The sequence below is a fragment of the Hyperolius riggenbachi genome, chromosome 2 (assembly GCF_040937935.1).
Source record: "Hyperolius riggenbachi isolate aHypRig1 chromosome 2, aHypRig1.pri, whole genome shotgun sequence".
Classification (NCBI taxonomy): domain Eukaryota; kingdom Metazoa; phylum Chordata; class Amphibia; order Anura; family Hyperoliidae; genus Hyperolius; species Hyperolius riggenbachi.
In genome coordinates, this window is record NC_090647.1 from 330,519,929 (window position 1) to 330,539,873 (window position 19,945).

A 19,945-nucleotide genomic window follows, 5' to 3' on the forward strand; every position below is an offset into this window, starting at 1 on the left:
ATGATCACTTTATAAAGGCAATCACTAGCGATGATGGAAAGGTTCGCAAGGTGAAAGTGAAGACAGCAAGAAATGGTAGTGTTAAGACTTTGTTTAGACCCATCACGGAGACAGTCTTACTCCTGCCTTCAAATGAAGATGTCTTATCTACTCGATCCAAGGGAACAGCCTGATATGCCTTCGAGTCTACTGAGTTACATCCTTTCTACAGTGATGGAAGATTCTTCAAAGATCTGCATACAAGAATTAATGTTTATGTTTTCTCTCTTCTCTGCAAGTCTTAATTATACATATAGTTTTCAATGTTAAATTGTATTATATATAGTGGTATCTACCGATACCAAGCGGGGAGTGTGCTGTCACAACAGCCTCCTTTAATGTTATTTAACATTATTTATATTCTTTGTATTAGTATATTCCAGTCCCCCTGCAAGATTTAGTTATTTAGCATTTCCCAACTGTAACTCCCTGCTCAACAGCCTTGTCTAGATGTTTCTGCAACAGTTGAGTTCAGTTAGTGAGGAGATCCTGCTGTGCTTGTAGTCGCATCATATTTTTATCTATGAATATGCTCTAAAAAACATCTTTGTATGCTTTCAACGCAAGTAAAGATACTACAGATTATACTTGGAGTCATTATTTCATCGAGTAAACTGCCTGTGGAGGTTTCCAAATCAGTGTGGAGTTGTACTGCTATACAGACTGGGTCTTCTGGAGTATGCCTCACACATAAAGCGGGAATTCGAAACAGAACATCCCTATACAAGCCTTGCACCTTACATGTGTTTAGTGGATAATGTCAGTATAGTGTAGAGGTGCATATGTGCAGACTGGTCCGTTTTAGATATTGTATACGTAAAGTGATATTGCGCTCCTCCGCCCAGGATGGCACACGGAGGTGGCTGCTTTTCCAGGACGCTGGAAGTGTTGGATATGCGATTTTTACTTTGGAATATGTGAGTGTATTTTCACTACTTTTACTGGATATTAAAGTCTTTTATTGCGCTATGGAGGCTTTCTTTTAGTGTTTTTAAGGGGATCGTTGTTTGGCTGATAACTTCTAGCAACTGTATACCGATTATCTGCGCTTGATGCTGTTTGTAACTGAGCAGCATTACAGTCTGGTGAGTGCAATCTGTTGTGGCACGGGTGCTGGGTCAGACAGTGTGTAGCTGAAGCCACGGTGAGGTGGTGGTGCAAACGCGCTATAAATTCTGTACCCTATCTGCTTTTATTGAGGACTATTGGAGTATAAAGATCTACAGCAGGATTAACAAGTGATCGGATGTGGAATACTTTATGCCTATTAAGCTGTTTGTCATAGAGCAGCAACATTATCTGGTGAGCGCATTGTATATACGTTATCTGGGTGCTATATAGCTAATTGCACTAGCAGGTGAAGGTACACCAAAGTTTAAAGATACTACACTATTATTATCCCCTTTCTTTGCCCTTTTTTATGTCTTATCTGAGGAACACTTCCTAGCAGTGTGGACTCGCCGATCTGTGGTCAAACTGACTTTTGGAGATTATCCCAGCTTACCGTCTGAGCGTATACACCATTTTGGATTGTATACCGTTTTAGATATTAGGGGTATTGTGGGGTTCTCTCTGTCTTGACGCGACCACAGTCAGTGACAGTGTGTTTTTATGTAATGGTTCTTTACAGTAAGAGTGATTAAGATGTGGAATGCATTGCCACAGGAAGTCGTTATGGCAAACTCTATACCTGCATTCAGGGCTGTGGAGTCGGTCCAAAAATCCACCGACTCCGACTCCTCAGTTTAGGATTCCACCGACTCCGACTCCTCTAATTTGCATATTACAATTTTGTTGATTAAAAGTATGTAACATGAAATTCGTCTCTTAACTGCCAACGCTTAGGAATTTTACAAGACAACTGAAGTGAGAAGGATATGTAGACTACTATATTTATTCCCTTTAGACTAAAACTAGTCCTTGGTAAGAGTACTTGTAAAAGGTACAAACCGGAACAAAGAACATCTATCAGGCCCTAGGCAATGTAAGTGTGAGTACATGTAAGAATGATGTGCAGGTACTCTGCAGGGGAATGAGGAGATTCTTCCTCTATTACACATTCTTCATGCACAATCTGAACAAGGTTTATGGGTGACAGACAACACCTCTGTGTTCAATGTGCACAGCATTCTCAGTGGATTCCCTGCAGCTCTGTGGGGAGTGCATATGTAGAGTATAGTACTACTGTGTAACAAAGTAAACCTGAGACAGATGAAATAAAGTTTTATACATACCTGGGGCTTCCTCCAGCCACCTTCAGGATAATCAGTCCCTCCACCACCTGGATCTTCTGCTATGAGTCCATGTACTTGAGCCAGTCGGGCGTAGTGCGCATGCACACACTCCGCCGCCAGGAGCATACTACACCTGTGCAGCACTATTGCGCAGGTGCAGAATGTTCCTGGCTGTGGGAGCGGCATGCGGCTGGACAGCGCTGACTGGCTGAATTACCAGGACTCATAGCAGAAGATCCGGGTGGTGGAAGACAGCGAGGGACTGATTAGCCTGAAGGGGGCTGGGGGAAGCCCCAGGTATGTATAAAACTTTACTTTTCATCCGTCTCAGGTACCCTTTAATTTGTAGTCACCAAACCAAATTTTAACAACATATCAAATTATTTGATTTCATCAGCAAAGAGAGTGCATACATTTGCATAAATCAGCATCAATGCAGAATTATTTCCATCTCATTGACCATCTCTATTAGTGACACAGCTACACATCAGGCTTTATTCTTACAGCATAAATGTTATTTAGTATATATAAGAGATTCCTGTGTACACATCATATATACAGTCATAATCAGATATGTATATCTGACCTTAAAAATACGGGGACTGCTTTATTTAAGCAGCACAAGTAACTAATTTTGATTGGTTTATTTCATTTTTGTGGACTAAGCACAGCTATTACTGTATATATACATTATTTTTAATGACTATTATCTGAGAAATAGAACATTTTATCATATTTTCTATTTTAATTACAGTTACAAATTCATTAGGAGTCGGTGCATTTTTTCCCGACTCCGACTCCAGGCACCCAAAATTGCCCGACTCCACAACTCCGACTCCACGACTCCGACTCCACAGCCCTGCCTGCATTTAAAGGGGGCTTAGATGCTTTCCTTGCGCTGAAAGACATCCATGGCTACAATTACTAGGTAATGCCTAATGATGTTGATCCAGGGATGTTATCTGATTGCCATCTGGAGTCGGGAAGGAATTTTTCCCTTTAGGGGCTAATTGGACCATGCCTTGTAAGGGTTTTTTCGCCTTCCTCTGGATCAACAGGGATATGTGAGGGAGCAGGCTGGTGTTGTACTTTATACTGGTTGAACTCGATGGACGTATGTCTTTTTTCAACCAAAATAACTATATAACTAGGTAAGTGGGAAGGCACTCAGAGTGCACCAGGCTGGCTTCATATATGTATTTATAGAAAGCAATAAAGAATTGTGCATGCTGTGAGAGTGCAATGTAGTGTTTTAGTATTGTTGAAACAGAAACAAAAACAAAAAACAAAAAAAAGGTGTGGCTCAAACCAAGAATCACCTGACATATTGGCTGCCAAAATTTAGCATGTCCTGGAAAGTGACCATTTTATCCTGCATGATTTTTGGCATCATAGCCATGAACAGATTAGAAAATTAAGGACATTTGGCAGTGATTTTTTTTTAATGGGGTGATTTTAAAATGTTTGTGGTAACTTATCATAACATGGAATGAAAGGAAGCAAGTTTAACATTTTTGAGCCCACAGTAGTTAGTTAATATTCATGTCACATTTGTGGCATATCGGTTAAAACGCTCCTCTTGCAGTGCTGGGTGCTATCTGCATGGAGTTCATATGGTGTCTGCGTGGGTTTCCTTTGGCACTCCAGTTTCCTTCCACATCCTAGATAAGTTAATTGGCTTCCCCATAAATTGATTGGCCTTAGACTGCAATACATACATATATATATATATATATATATATATATATAATATTATATTATATCTTAGCAGATGAACTGGCTGCAGTCTGACATGAGCTTGCAGGACGGCCCTTTGGAGAGGAGCTGCGACAGTGAAAGGTCATAGTGCAGCCAGTGGATCTGATATACAGATCTCAGTAAACAGATAAACTCCATCCCTCCACAGATACAGTCTGACATTTCACTCTCATAAGAGCAGGAATTCAAGTGTGCTTTACCCTGCGACTCCCTTCTCTCCAAACTTTTCCCGCCATACAGAACATTTAGGGCTGTTTTATACTAGTTGTGATTTGCTGCATTAAGTGATCGGTTTTTAATTTGAAACCAAGACACTAAATGTGAAGACATCTTCAAAGTAAACAAAATCTGGAAAACCTTTTATTACTACTGCAATTCAATTGCGGCCTAATTTCCCCCGGTCGCAAACTTCCTGCATGCTGCATTTCTTGTGCATTTCTACTTTTCTCTAGCAACCATTCCAAAAGCTCTATGATGCATTTGTGAATTGCTGTATAAAACAGCCCTCAGGGAACTCCATTAAAAGCATTTTGGAGTCTTCCAGGAATTCCTATTGGTTTAGGCCTCGTTCACAGTGGTGCGTTGCAGTTAGGGCTGTGGAGTCGGTGCAAAAATCATCCAACTCTTCAGTTTATGAAATCGCCAACTCCAACTCCAGGTACCCAAAAATTATTCCGACTCCTACTCCAAAGCCCTTGCATAGCTATGGAGTGGGTACAAAAATTATCCGACTCCAACTCAGACTCCTCAGTTAAGGAAACCACAGACTCCAAATCCAACTCCAAGTACCCAAAATTGCTCTAACTCCTCGACTCTGATGCCACAGCCCTGGTTGTGGTTCAATGTAACGGCCACTTTTTAACCCATTCGCGTTCCGTCATTTTCACGTGAGAAATGTTCGCCTCCCATTCATTCGCCTATAACTTTATCACTACTTATCACAATGAACTGATCTATATCTTGTTTTTTCCGCCACCAATTAGGCTTTCTTTGGGGGGTACATTTTGCTAAGAGCCACTTTACTGTAAATGCATTTTAACAGGAAGAATAAGAAAAAAATGGAAAAATTTAATATTTCTCAGTTTTCAGCCATTATAGTTTTAAAATAATACATGCCTCCATAATTAAAACTCACGTATTGTATTTGACCATATGTCCCGGTTATTACACCGTTAAAATTATGTCCCTATCACAATGTATGGCGGCAATAGGTGCATTTTTTCCATTTTGCATCTATCACTATTTACAAGTTTAAAATAAAAAAAATATAGAAATATTTCATCTTTACATTGATATTTAAAAAGTTTAGACCCTTAGGTAAATATTTACATGTTTTTTTTATTGTAATGGTTTTTTTTTTAATAGTAAACATTTTATTTGGGTAGTTTTGGGAGGGTGGGAGGTAAACAATAGATTGATAATGTAAATGTGTGTTAATTTTTATTTATTTTTTATTTTCAGTTGTAGTATTACTTTTTGGCCACAAGATGGCGGCCATGAGTTTGTTTACATGACGTCACTCTAAGCGTAACACACGCTTAGAGTGACGCATCGGGGAGCGAACAGCCAGAAAAAGCACAGCTTCCGAGAGAAGCTGTCGCTTTTTCAGCGGGGGAGAGGAATCAGTGATCGGGCACCATAGCCCGATACACTGATTGCCTGGCTGCCGAATCCGCAGCCGAGAGTGTGCGTGCACGATCGGCCGCGGGAGCGCGCGGTAGCGCGCATGGTTTCTGGACGTAGTTTCTACGTCCAGGAACCAAAATAGGTTAATCACTTATGTGACGTTCACATTGTGGAAGGAGCATCGCAATATGCATGCAGTGCATTACTGCTAATCGTGCCTTCACATTGACTGTGTGCTTCACTGTACCCGTTGCAGCACGAGCCCTGAACCGATCCATTGCATGCCACTGTAAATGTGGCCTTACTGAACTGGTCTGTCAGAATCCTCAGGACAGCACAGCATATTTGGGAATGGGAGAGATAAAGTGTTGTTCCTCTAGTTCAGCGCTGTCCAACTGGCGGCCCGCGGGCCGCATCCGGCCTGCCAGGCCTCCTGTTGCGGACCGCTCGTCTCCCTGAGATGCAGGCATGGCGTGCGCTATGGGCGCCATGCCTGCTCTCTCTTGTGTGGCCTCTCCTGTGTCCCCGCTGCCTTACAGCTCACTGCTCAGACCTCACAGATCGCGGCAACTGAAGCAAGGAGAGTGTGCACGGTACCCGCATACACGGAGTACGTCACATGCGGAAGTGACATCATTAGTCACTTCCGCATGTGAAGTTCCTCCGCGCGGGTGCTATGCGCGCTCTCCTTGCTTCAGTCGCCGCGATCTGTGAGGTCTGAGCTGTGAGGCAGGCAGCGGCAGCCCAGCGGGGATACAGGAGAAGACATTGGTGGCCGGGCAGCGCACGGCAGAGGTAACAGGGGTTTGGATGGTTGGAGGCTCTGGACACCTGTCACTATCTAACCTGTGGGCACCTGTCACTGTCTAACTGGGGGGGCGCCTGTCACTATCTAACCTGGGGGGGTGCCTGTCACTGTCTAACCTGGGGGGGGGGCGCCTGTCACTGTCTAACCTGGGGGGGAACCTGTCACTATCTAACCTGGGGGGGCGCCTGTCACTATCTAACCTGGGGGGCACCTGTCACTATCTAACCTGGGGGGGCACCTGTCACTAACCTGGGGGGGCACCTGTCACTATCTAACCTGGGGGTGCCTGTCACTGTCTAACTGGGGGGGCACCTGTCACTATCTAACCTGGGGGTGCACCTGTCACTATCTTACCTGGGGGGGGCACCTGTCACTATCTAACCTGGGGGTGCCTGTCACTGTCTAACTGGGGGGGGGCGCCTGTCACTATCTAACCTGGGGGGGCACCTGTCCTTATCTAACCTGGGGGGGCACCTGTCACTACCTCAGCTGGGGGGGGGGAGGGACACCTGTCACTAACCTGGGGGGGCGCCTGTCACTATCTAACCTGGGGGTGCCTGTCACTGTCTAACTGGGGGGGTGCCTGTCACTATCTAACCTGGGGGGGCACCTGTCACTATCTAACCTGGGGGGCACCTGTCACTATCTAACCTGGGGGGGACCTGTCACTATCTAACCTGGGGGGGGGCACCTGTCACTATCTAACCTGGGGGTGCCTGTCACTGTCTAACTGGGGGGGGGGGCTGTCACTATCTAACCTGGGGGGGCACCTGTCACTATCTAACCTGGGGGGGCACCTGTCACTACCTCAGCCGGGGGAGAGGGACACCTGTCACTAACTGGGGGGGGGGGCACCTGTCACTACCTCAGCTGGGGGGGGGGGAAGGACACCTGTCACTATCTAACTGGGGGGGGGCACCTGTCACTACCTCAGCTGGGGGGGGGGAAGGACACCTGTCACTATCTAACTGGGGGGGCACCTGTCACTACCTCATCTGGGGGGGGACACCTGTCACTAACTGGGGAGGCACCTGTCACTACCTCAACTGGGGGGCACCTGTCACTACCTCATCCGGCCACACCACAGCATCACCGCCAGCCCGGCCACAGCGTCACCGCAAGGCCTTTCAGCCCACACATCATCCCCAATCCGGCCAAAAACAGTATAGCCAGGCCAGCCAGGCACAGCAGCCGGTAGAGGAGAATTTAGAAGCCAGGTGAGAGGTGTCTATTTATGTGCCTCATGACTGCTGAATTTGTCGTGTTGGGGCCTCATGATTGCTGAATTTGTCTTGTTGGGGGCCTCATGATTTGTTGGGGGCATCACGATTGCTGAATTTGTCTTGTTGGGGGCCTCATGATTTGTTGGGGGCATCATGATTGCTGAATTTGTCTTGTTGGGGGCCTCAAGATTGCTGAATGTGTCTTGTTGGGGGCCTCATGATTTGTTGGGGGCCTCATGATTGCTGAATTTGTCTTGTTGGGGGTCACATGATTGCTTACTGCGAGACTATGGGAAAAGCTGAATCATCATCATATGAGACAATAGCATTAACCTCCCCGGCGTTCTATTGAGATCGCCAGGGAGGCTGCGGGAGGGGTTTTTTTTAATTAAAAAAAAACTATTTCATGCAGCCAACTGAAAGTTGGCTGCATGAAAGCCCACTAGAGGGCGCTCCAGAGGCGTTCTTCCGATCGCCTCCGGCGCCCAGAATAAACAAGGAAGGCCGCAATGAGCAGCCTTCCTTGTTTGGCTTTCCTCGTCGCCATGGCGACGAGCGGAGTGACGTCATGGACGTCAGCCGACGTCCTGACGTCAGCCGCCTCCGATCCAGCCCTTAGCGCTGGCCGGAACTGATTGGTCCGGCTGCGCAGGGCTCGGGCGGCTGGGGGGACCCTCTTTCGCCGCTGCTCGCGGCGGATCACCGCAGAGCGGCGGCGATCAGGCATCACACGCGGCTGGCAAAGTGCCGGCTGCGTGTGCTGCTTTTTATTTGAAGAAAATCGACCCAGCAGGGCCTGAGCGGCAGCCTCCGGCGGTGATGGACGAGCTGAGCTCGTCCATACCGCTCAGGAGGTTAAACCTACTTTTTTAGCTGTTTAAAAACGGAAAATAAAACTGGGAGGTTGTAAAAAAAAAGAATACATTTTTCAGGAGTAGGATGGATGAAATTGTTTATCTTCACAGTTTATTTTCAACTGTTCATGTATGAGTTAAAACGTTTGTATGTAGCTTAAATTGCTGTTGCCACTTTGCGATAAAGTGACTTTTGGGTTGCAGTTTGGGCACTTGGCCTCCAAAAGGTTCACCACCACTGCCCTAATCTAATGTCCCACATTGCTAAGTTCATGTAAATTTGTCTCCACCCGTGGCCACACCCACATTCTGGTCCATGGCCACACCCATTTTTCGGGGCGTACACGCAACGGGACCCTCGCGTTTTTCGCCGCACTGCACGCTCCACACAACTTCACCGAAATCTTGAATTGCATTTTGTGGAAAGTGCTGCCAATCGAATTGTCCTTTAATTGCAATTTTTTTTTCCGGGGGGGGGGGGGGGGGGGGGTCTCTACCAAGAACCTTCGGCCCTCCACCATGGGGTCTGAAAAAAAAATGGCCCTCCATGCCCGTGAAGTTGGACAGCACTGCTCTAGTTCCTTGATTTTAAAGACAAGGGTTTCTTCATCAACATGTGTATTCACAAACCCACATCCACCAAATCCCAGCATCACCAAGGGTTTTCACCAACACTGCTCCATATACATAATTCTTGCATGTGATGCAACAATATTCAAGATATCAGCTTTTATATTTAGGCTAATTATATTGGTAACATGTGGATAAGAACCTTGGCTTAAGTACACGTGCACACTTGAAAGCAATCTGCGGTGTGAGACCTATGGAACCTGCCATATTTATTTCCTCTTAAACAATACCAGTTGCCTGGTATATTGCTGATCTTTCTGGTCCGTAGGGTCTATATCACACACCTGAAACAAGCATGCAGCTAATCTTGTCAGATTTGTCCTAGACATCTGATCTGCATGCTTGTTCAGGGTCTATGGCCTGAAGTAATAGAGGCAGTGAATCAGCAGGACAGCCAGGCAATATGCACTATTTATAAGGAAATAAACATGTCAGCCTCTATATCTCTCTCACCTCGGGCTCCCTTTAAGGGAAATCTTAAGTGAAAAATCTTCCCATGCCATCCTGAGTCCCTGCAACCCCTGCAAAGCTGGCCGGCCACACTCCTCCTCACCGCTCTCCCGGGGGTGGGAAATGTATTTATTCTTAAAAATGCTCATGCAAATCGCTGCACTAAGCGATTTTATGAGCGTTTTGCGTTTTTCCTATACCTTCCATTGAGGCGGAATCACCTCAAAAATGGTACATGCAACGCTTTTCTGAGCGGATCGGAAACGAACTGCTCAGATGTGAACTTTCTCATAGAGAATCATTGCACAAGAGCTTTCAGGGCGATTTAAAAAAAAAAAAAAAAGAAGAAAAAAAACCGGCCAGCGCTTAAAAAGAAAAAAAAAAAAAAAATCACAAAGCGCCTCTGGTGTAAACGAGCCCTAAGTGGGCAACTGTGGTTTCCCATGATGCATCGCTCCCAAATAGGCAAATCATCTCTTTATGACCTTATGAAAGTAAGGCTACACATCTAGCAACGACGTCCAGGTGTGCAAACAAAGTGAACAAATTTGAGTGGTAACAGCTAAAGTTGTGACACAACAAGTGGTGGCAGCAGACCTTCAATATGAATGCCTATCATGCCTTCCCTGTGCATTGGACCAGGAACAAAAATGAAAATCATAAGACAAAAAGGGATGGAAGTATGATAATGCTCTAAAGTTCCAGTAATGGTGAATTTTTTGCACTGAAATATACTAAGGTGTAAGCGTGGAGGGGAATAGGACTGGAGAATGGTGAATTACCTGCAAATGCCAAACTGCAGCTGTAATAAATGAGTTTGGTTCAGAAAATAAAAACATACAAGCTACTGAAGAATTCCTGGGATGTGGAAAAGAATGTACCAACCAGGTATGAGGAGCAAAATCAATCATTACAGAACGCACTTATGGCATTCCTCTTATCCTGGACAGCCTTGGCTGCTTATTTATGGACATAGGAGAAAAAAAAAAAAAAAAAGATTTCAGTTAAGTTATTAAAAAGGCAAGTTTTCATTCTCATAATAATACTTTTCAACCGCTTTGCAATGTGAAAAGACTATAAAATAAAAATGAAGACGACATGAAGTCAAAAATGCAAGAAAGAACTTAACCAGTTCGCATTCCAAGGCTCGCAACTACAATGTAAGGCAATGGGACCTAGCACACTTAACGCGTTGCGCCACAAAGGCCCGTTCGGTGAAATGTCAACAGTATTCCCTGGCGCTGTACAAAATGGGAAACAAACCATGGGGTACAAATTAGTACAGACAATGGTATACACCTATATACAAAATTCAGAAGTGGTACAAACAGGGCTTTGAAATCAGAGTCGAGGAGTGGGAGCAATTTTTGGGTACCTAGAGTTGGAGTCGGGAGAAAAAGGCACAGACTCTGACTCCTAATTATTATTTCGTATTTATATAGTGCCGACATCTTATGCAGCGCTGTACACACACACATATATATACACATAGTTCAATTTCTGTAGTCACTCCCATGCCTGATTACTGCCACACCTGTTTCAATCAAGAAATCACTTAAAGAGGAGCTGACACACAGAAGTAGACCAAAAGCACCTCAAAAGCTAGACATCATGCCAAGATCCAAAGAAATTCAGGAACAAATGAGAACAAAAGTACTGTAATTGAGATCTATCAGTCTGGTAAAGGTTATAAAGCCATTTCTAAAGGGTTGGGACTCCAGCGAACCACAGTGAGAGCCATTATCCACAAATGGCAAAAACATGGAACAGTGATGAACCTTCCCAGGAGTGGCCGGCCGACCAAAATTACCCCAAGAGCGCAGAGAAAACTCATCCGAGAGGCCACAAAAGACCCCAGGACAACATCTAAAGAACTGCAGGCCTCACTTGCCTCAATTAAGGTCAGTGTTCACAACTCCACCATAAGAAAGAGACTGGGCAAAAATGGCCTGCATGGCAGATATCCAAGGCGCAAACCACTTTAAAAAAAAAAAAAACAACATTAAGGATCGTCTCAATTTTGCTTAAAAAACATCTCAATGATTGCCAAAACTTTTGGGAAAATACCTTGTGGACCGACGAGACAAAAGTTGAACTTTTTGGAAGGTGTGTGTCCCGTTACATCTGGCATAGAAGTAACACAGCATTTCAGCAAAAGAACATCATACCAAGAGTAAAATATGGTGGTGGTAGGGTGATGGTCTGGGGTTGTTTTGCTGCTTCAGGACCTGGAAGGCTTGCTGTGATAGATGGAACCATGAATTCTACTGTCTACCAAAAAATCCTGAAGGAGAATGTCCGGCCATCTGTTCGTCAACTCAAGCTGAAGCGATCTTGGGTGTTGCAGCAGGACAATGACCCAAAACAAACCAGCAAATCCACCTCTGAATGGCTGAAGAAAAACAAAATGAAGACTTTGGAGTGGCCTAGTCAAAGTCCTGACCTGAATCCTATTGAGATGTTGTGGCATGACCTTAAAAAGGTGGTTCATGCTAGAAAACCCTCAAATAAAGCTGAATTACAACAATTCTGCAAAGATGAGTGGGCCAAAATTCCTCCAGAGTGCTGTAAAAGACTTGTTGCAAGTTATCGCAAACGCGTGATTGCAGTTATTGCTGCTAAGGGTGGGCCAACCACTTATTAGGTTCAGGGGGCAATTTCTTTTTCACACAGCTCCATGTAGGTTTTGAGTTTTTTTTCTTGCTAAATAATAAAAACCATCATTTAAAACTGCATTTTGTGTTCAATTATGTTATCTTTGACTAATAGTTAACGGTTTTTGATGAGCAGAAACATTTAAGTGTGACAAACATGCAAAAGAATAAGAAATCAGGAAGGGGGCAAATAGTTTTTCACATGTATGTATGTATGTATGTATATATATATATATATATATATATATATATATATATATATATATATATATATATATATATATATATATATAAATATATATATATATATAAATATATATATATATATATATATATATATATATATATATATATATATATATATATATATAAACACACACATACACACACACATACATACATAATGTATGTATTGTAGTCTACGGCCAATTTAAGGGGGAAGCCCATTAACTTATCTGACTGGTTTTTTTTTTTGGGGGGGGGGAGCCAGTGTGCCAGGAGGAAACCCACGCAGACACGGGGAGAACATACAAACTCCTTGCAGATAGTGCCCTGGCTGGGATTCAAACCAGGGACCCAGCGCTGCAAGGCGAGAGCGCTAACCACTACGCCACCGTGCTGCCCTAATGAATTTAAAAGAAAGTATGATCAATAGTTCTATTTCTCAGATAATAGTCATCAAAAATAATTTATATATACAGTAATAGCTGTGCTTAGTCCACAGAAATGAAATAAAGTCCCCGTATTTTTAAAGTCAGATATACATATCTGATTGTGACTGTACAGTATATATGATGTATACACAGAAATATATCCAATAAAGATGGTCAATAAGATGGAATTAATTCTGCGTTGATGGTGGTTTATGCAAATGTATGCACTCCCTTTGCTCGTGAAATCAAATAATTTGATATGTTTCTCAAATTAGGTTTGGTGACTACGAATTAAAGGGTACCTGAGACGGATGAAAAGAAAAGTTTTATACATACACAACGCAACATACACAACACTGGGGCTTCCTCCAGCCCCCTTCAGGCTAATCCAGTTGCTAATCCAGTTGCTGTCCTCCTCCGCCACCTGGAACTTCTGCTATGAGTCAGCCAGTCAGCGCAGTCCAGCCGCATGCCTCTCCCACAGCCAGGAACATTCTGCACCTGCGCAACAGTGCTGCGCAGGTGTAGTACGCTCCCAGCGGCGGAGTGTGTGCATGCGCACTACGCCTGACAGGCTCAAGTACCTGGGCCCATAGCAGAAGATCCAGGTGGCGGAGGAGGAAAGCGAGGGACTGATTAGCCTGAAGGGGGCTGGAGGAAGCCCTGTGTATGTATAAAATTTTAATTTTATCTGTCTCAGGTTTACTTTGTTATATAGTAGTACTATACTCTGCATATGCACTCCCCACAGAGCTGCAGGGAATCCACTGAGAATGTCGTGCACATTGAACACAGAGGTGTTGTCTATCACCCATAAACCTGGTTCAGATTGTACATGAAAAATGTGTAATAGAGGAAGCATAGCCTCATTTTCCTGCAGAGTACCTGCACATCATTCTTACATGTACCCACAGTTACATTGCCTAGGGCCTGATAGATGTTCTTTGTTCCTGTCTGTACCTGCTACAAGTACTCTTACCAAGGACTAGTTTTATGCTGGGCATACATGGTTAGATCCAGCAGCTAAATTAGCCGCCGGATCGACTCCCGCCGCGTCCCCGCGCATCCCGGATCGATTCCCGCTAGTCCCTGCGGGTGCTTCCTTATCTTCCGCTCGATTTCCGCTATTGTCCGCCCGCGGGTATCGAGCGGGAAATCTTTCCGCGCGGTGTTCGGACATGTCGGAAATTATCAATCGAGCCATCAGTGGCATGATTGATAAGAGAAAATCTAACCATGTATGCCCAGCATAAGTCTGTGACTAAAAGTATTAGAGGCAGAATATCAGCAGGCTAGCCAGGTAACTGGTATTGTTTAAAAGGGAATAAATATGGTATCCTCCATATCCCTCTCACTTCAGTTGTATTTTAAAATTCCTAAGCATTGGCAGTTAAGAGATGCATTTCATGTTACATACTTTCAATCAACAAAACTGTAATATGCAAATTAAAAGGAGTCGGAGTCGGAGGAATCCTAACCTGAGGAGTTGGAGGATTTTCGTACCGACTCCACAGCCCTGGGTACAACATCGGTACAGAATCGGTACAAAGTACAGAATTAGTAATGTCATTGACAGAAATAATATGAATAAATGTGTAACAAAATCCAAAACATAAAGGGTGAGAGAGCCCTGCCCTTGCAAGCTTACAATCTAAAGGAATAGGAGGAACAAAAGGTTGGGTAGTATACAATATTCATACCTAGGGGCAGTGTGTTTTAGGTTATCTGGTAGGAAGTATAACTTGGCCAGAGGTCAAAGGGTGAACTGGCCTAAAGTAGAGTGTATGCTTAGAGATATCAACGGTTGGGAAGTGATGGATGTGTTGTGGCAGAGGATTCCAGAGCAGGGGTGAAGCACATGCAAAATTTTATATACATGAATGTGAGGAGGTGATTCTAGAGGAGGACAATAGAAGATCATGTGCAGATCTGAGATTGCGGTTGAGTTGGTATCTGGAAACTAGTGAGGAGATGTACATAGAAGAGAGATTGTGGAGAGCTTTGTAAGTTAGAATTAAAGGACAACTATAACAAGAAGGATATGGAGGCTGCCATATTTATTTTCTTTTAAACAATGCCAGTTGCCTGGCAGCCCTGCTAATCTATTTGTTGCAGTAGTGTTTGAATAACACCAGAAACAAACATGCTTTGATCTGACAATCCGCTGCATGCTTGTTTAGGGTCTATGGCTAAAAGTATTAGAGGCAGAGGATCAGCAGGAAAGCCAGGCAACTGGTATTGTTTAAAATGAAATAAATATGGTAGCCTCCATATCCCTCTCGTTACAGTAGCCAATGAAGAGCTTGACAGAAAAGAGCAGCAGAGGAAGAGTGGGAAGAAAGATGAATGAGACGAGTTCAGTACAGATGGGAGCGGTGCCAGCCTGTTAGTTGGTAGTCCACAAAGTAGTAGGTTAATAGTCCAGGCAAGATATTATAAGAGCATGTATTAACATATTAGTAGTGTCCTGAGTGAGAAAAAGTTGGCTGCGAGATATGTTTTTGAGTTGGAGATGACAAGAGCTGGTTAGGGAGTGAATGTAAAGAATAAAGGAGAGAGGGGAGTCAAACATTACTCCTAGGTACCATGCTTTGGGAACTGAAGTTATGGGGGTGTTAATAACATTTATTGTTATTTTAGGTGGACAGAGACGGTGGAAAAATAATTAGCTCTGTTTTACTCATTAAGTTTTAAGAAGCGAGCGGTAATTAAAGAGAATATAGCAGACAAACAGTCAGGAACACATGTGAGGAGGGCGTTATGGACTGGGGCCAAAAGGTGTAGTTGTGTATCGTATTAAGTTGCCAAGACTGCATGTAGATGGAAAGGAGGAGGGGGCCAAAGACAGAGCCTTGCGGTACCCCCACAGGTAAAGGATGTGGAGATGAGATCTGATCTGAGTAAGAAACTGTGAAAAACCTGACAGAGTGATAGGAAGATATCCAGGAGAGAGCGAGGACCTTTAGTGCCCTTTTCCACCAGCGCGTTTGCGCTGGCTGAATCGCAAAACCGCAAACCGCTAGCGATTTTACAATCGCTACGGTTTGCTTTTTAACATAGAAATCGCGGTAGGTCATTTCCACTACCGCGATTCGCTTTTGTCGGGAACGCGAACGCGCGGCGGAGCGATAATTGCCGAGATTTTGCTATGCAGTGCATAGCATAGCAAAATCGCGGCCGCAAACATCGGGGGAATCGCCGGTTTTGCGATTCAGCAATCGCTAGCGTTCAGCATGAACGCTAGCGATTGCAGGTGGAAAAGGGCCCTTATACCTATAGATGAAAGTATCTGTAGGAGTAAGGTGCGATAGGGAGTAGCTTCGAACCGTAAGCACAATGGCCAGGTGTAAAACCGGTCTTAAGGTTCCTGACATTTTTGACACTTTAACTGTGTAGCTTTTACTACAGCAGTACCTTTTTAAATCACTTATACCATCTTAGTGATATATATTTTGTTTTATTCAGTACAATCTAGGCTATTTTTTTCAAAAACAATTTTATTTTATAGTCATTTAACAGGAAAACATTAGGCGTAAATTCAGAAAATACACTTTTTTTCATTTTTCACATGACAAGTCCCACAGTTATAAAACACATACAAATCTATTCATTGGTCCTTCGCAGTTAAAGTGGATCTGAACTTTTGCTGAGGACACAAGAGAAACAGAGAGAAATGCACCCCGTGTGTTTTTAAGAGTGAAGAGCCTGTCTAATTCCCCCTAATCTTTAAGTAATCACAAGTGTAATTTGATCTTTCAGTTGCGTCAGCACAGAAATTCAGCAATCCTTGGCAGACACAGCTAATAAGTAAACACAGGATGTTAAAGCGGGATTGTCACCATAAAAATCAACTTTCAACAGCAACTGGTCTGAGTGTTTTGGTGATAAAGATGCAAATCCTGCTTTCAAAACTTTTTCTGCGGTTATGGTTTGGAGTTATCACATACTTTAGGAGCACTGGCCCTTTAATAGTCAGTGTCAAGCTGGGGGTTCTTTTTATCTATAATATATTCCTCCTCTTCCCTTTATTTCCCTGCCTAGCTGCATAGCTGAAACATGATCCCCTGCTCACGTGTGTTTACAAGCAAGGCTGAGGTGACTCAGCGAATGGAGGAGAAAATAAAAAAAGTTAAGGGAAGAAATGACATCAGTATTTAGCCTTAAACTGTGGGCAAAAGACATGGTTCCCACCAGGAACAGAATTCTCTTCATTTACTATATAAAATTCACTGAAATCAAAACCGATGGGTTGAAGACTGCTCTCTTCCACCTCCCTCAGCATCCTCCAGGTCTCCTCCACTGTCCACGTCACCACACTCCATTGTTCTGCTGTCACCCTGATTTAGCTGGGTAGCGCACTATGGTGCATGTGCTGTCCCAGCCATGCGCCTCCTTGATAGCAGTCTCGTGGCCAGGAGTGTTCTGTTCATATGCACTTACAAGTCTTTATGAACTGCACATGTGGAGAATGTACCTGCCCATGGAAGCACACAGCCAGAACAGCGCATGCCCTGTAGTGCGTGACACAAGCTGGTCGAGGACATTAATTGGGGTGACAACGGAACAGCTGAGGGGAAGTGGAAGACACCAAAGGACCTGCAAGACTGCAGGGGTTGGAAGAAACCCCAGGTGTGTAAAAAAAATGTAAACAGTTTAGGTAGCATACAGAACATGCCACAGAAATCTTTCAAGAAGGAAAATAACTGCAAGCATTGTGCTACTCCATGCAATACAAAGCTATGTGGGCATCTCTGTGCTCACCTCACATGTCCAATCAATAAGTTCCGGAAATTGATAGAATGTTTATTAATCAGGCATTTACGGTAAATACATTTCCAGCAGCTTCAATCAAAGCAATTGAATCAATCGGAAAAATCAACACATGCACTGACAACTTTAGTGCTGTTGTCATTATTGACAAACACACCTGCAGTACTCCTAGAGTCCCATGGCAGGACATTATATGTTTTCCAATGGTTTGCCTCTGGGTATCCAGTTACCCCTCCACAAAGCAAAAATGTGCTGGTAGGTTGATTGGATTTGCCCAAATATGGCTGAAGAAGCAGACTAGGATTATTGTAGGGAAATTAGATTGCAAGCTCCTTTGAGGGACAGTGACAAGACACACAACATTTATATTGCGCTTTTCTCCCTGTGTGTCTCAAAGCGTTTCAGGCCTGCAGCCACGTAGGGCACACTCCACAGGCGATCAGGATCATTAGGGTGCCTTGCCCAAACACTCCTTACTTGAGTCAGGGTTTGAACCTTGGTCAAAGGCTCATATCCTACATCACAGTCCAGTATGAAAAGTGCTTCAGAAAACATAAGTGCTAAATAAAAACATATTAATAATAGCTCCTCAAGGAAGACTACCCATGCCCACAGGAATGCTATCATACAGAAAACTATTTCTTTTCCCATGAGCGCCACACGCACATAAGCATCTGAAGCCTATGTGTACAAGCCCTTTACCTTGATATAAAACAAATATACTAGTCTTTATATGACTATTACTGACAGAATGTGAAGAAAAAAATAAATTGGTTAGAGAAGAAAACATAAGACAACATATGTTAACTCACCACTACTATAATTATACCAAAACAGCGCAGGATGGCTTCATTGGGTCTTAGCAAGCTTAGGCCAGGGAGAAGCAGCAAGAGGGAGTGTGTATGCAGCAGGCCTCTCTAATCCCCTACTCCAGTCCAGCCACCAAGCTACATATAAGTAGCAAACCTGGATGGCAGCCTTGTGGTCCCCGCGATCCCCCTGCTCGCTATTCACTACAGACGTGCTGACATCCTCCATCAGCTTGCGAGCAGCAACTATAGTGAGAGAGACAATAAGCACATCTTGGCAGCAGAGTCGCCCCGTCAGAAGAAGCAAGATGCGGGCGAAATGCTCCTGGAATCCCCGGCTGCCAGCCCCCTTCTTACCTTCTTGCCAGATCTTGCAGGGACAAGTCTCCAGATGTAGTTCGGGGATGGCGGGCAGCGTTCTGTATCCGACAGTGGTGATCACTGAAAGCTTTGTGCAGCAGCAATCTGCTGGCTCTATGTAGCAGCAGCCGCCTTTTTCAAGCAGCAAGCCCCCCTCTGCTGTACGGAATTCCTGTCAGAGCTCATCACGCTGCATCTTTATGGAGAATGTATTGAGTGAGTTAGCGAAGCACAGGGTGAAGGGGGCTGGAGAAAAGGAGTGGCCGAGGAGCAGCATTCAGGAAAGCCCCTTGTCTGCTGCTGCTGGCCAGTGTGTGGCAGTGAACGGAGCCAGGCCAGGAGGAGGAGGTGGTGGGGGTGTATGAGGTCCGGCTGGAGGCGGATCCGGGGTGCTCCAGAGGAGCTGACTGCTGCTGCTGCTGAATAATGAAGGACAGCCTCTGCAAGCTGCGAAGAGGAGGGACGTGAGAGGGGACGAGACTTGGGAAGAGAGGAGGCATGTTTACTTTCCTTCTGCCTCAAGGGACACAATGACAAGCTTCTCACACAGCCACCAGGATGAGGGAATTCAATGGGAATGCACCTTTCAGAGGCCTCGGTACAACAATGAAAGTTCCCTGTAGAGCCCACCAATGTGTGGGAAAGAAGACCGCTCATCAGGGCTGCTTGGATGTCCACTTATGAGTAATGTTTTTCTTGACAAGTTATGTTTACATTGCAGAATAATCACGCTGTTCGCTGTTCACATGATCATTTTAGGTGGCATTTTTTCCAATTATTCCTAGGTATAGTCACTTGTTTAGTTCTCTTCCAACTTCCAAGCAACAAGTAAATTAGACTTTATTATGTGTTTTTTCCTATTTGCAATTACCATCTTAAAGGAATCATAAAGCAAATTGTGCTGCCCCTTGATATACCGTATATACTCGCATATAAGCTGACCCGCGTATAAGCAGAGGTACCCGGTTTTCCCTCAGAAACCAGGACAATGATTGACTCGCATATAAGCCCCCTACCCAGTATAGCCCCACCCCCACAGTAGCCAAATGTGCCACCAGTTTAAGTCAGCCCCCCCTC

At 44.3% G+C, this 19,945-nt stretch overlaps 1 protein-coding gene across 2 annotated transcripts in view; it reads right to left on the reverse strand.

Moving 5' to 3' along the window:
- The window catches only part of CUEDC1 (CUE domain containing 1), a 228,980-nt gene extending 209,692 nt beyond the window's left edge, over window positions 1-19,288 (reverse strand). The window contains exon 1 of one of the 2 annotated variants that reach the window (XM_068269335.1): window positions 18,866-19,288. The gene's annotated coding sequence lies outside the window, so the exon portion shown is untranslated. Of the gene's footprint in view, window positions 1-18,511; window positions 18,831-18,865 lie in introns of those variants that run through there. The other variant, XM_068269338.1, reaches the window with a different exon arrangement.
- Window positions 19,289-19,945: the final 657 nt, after the last annotated feature.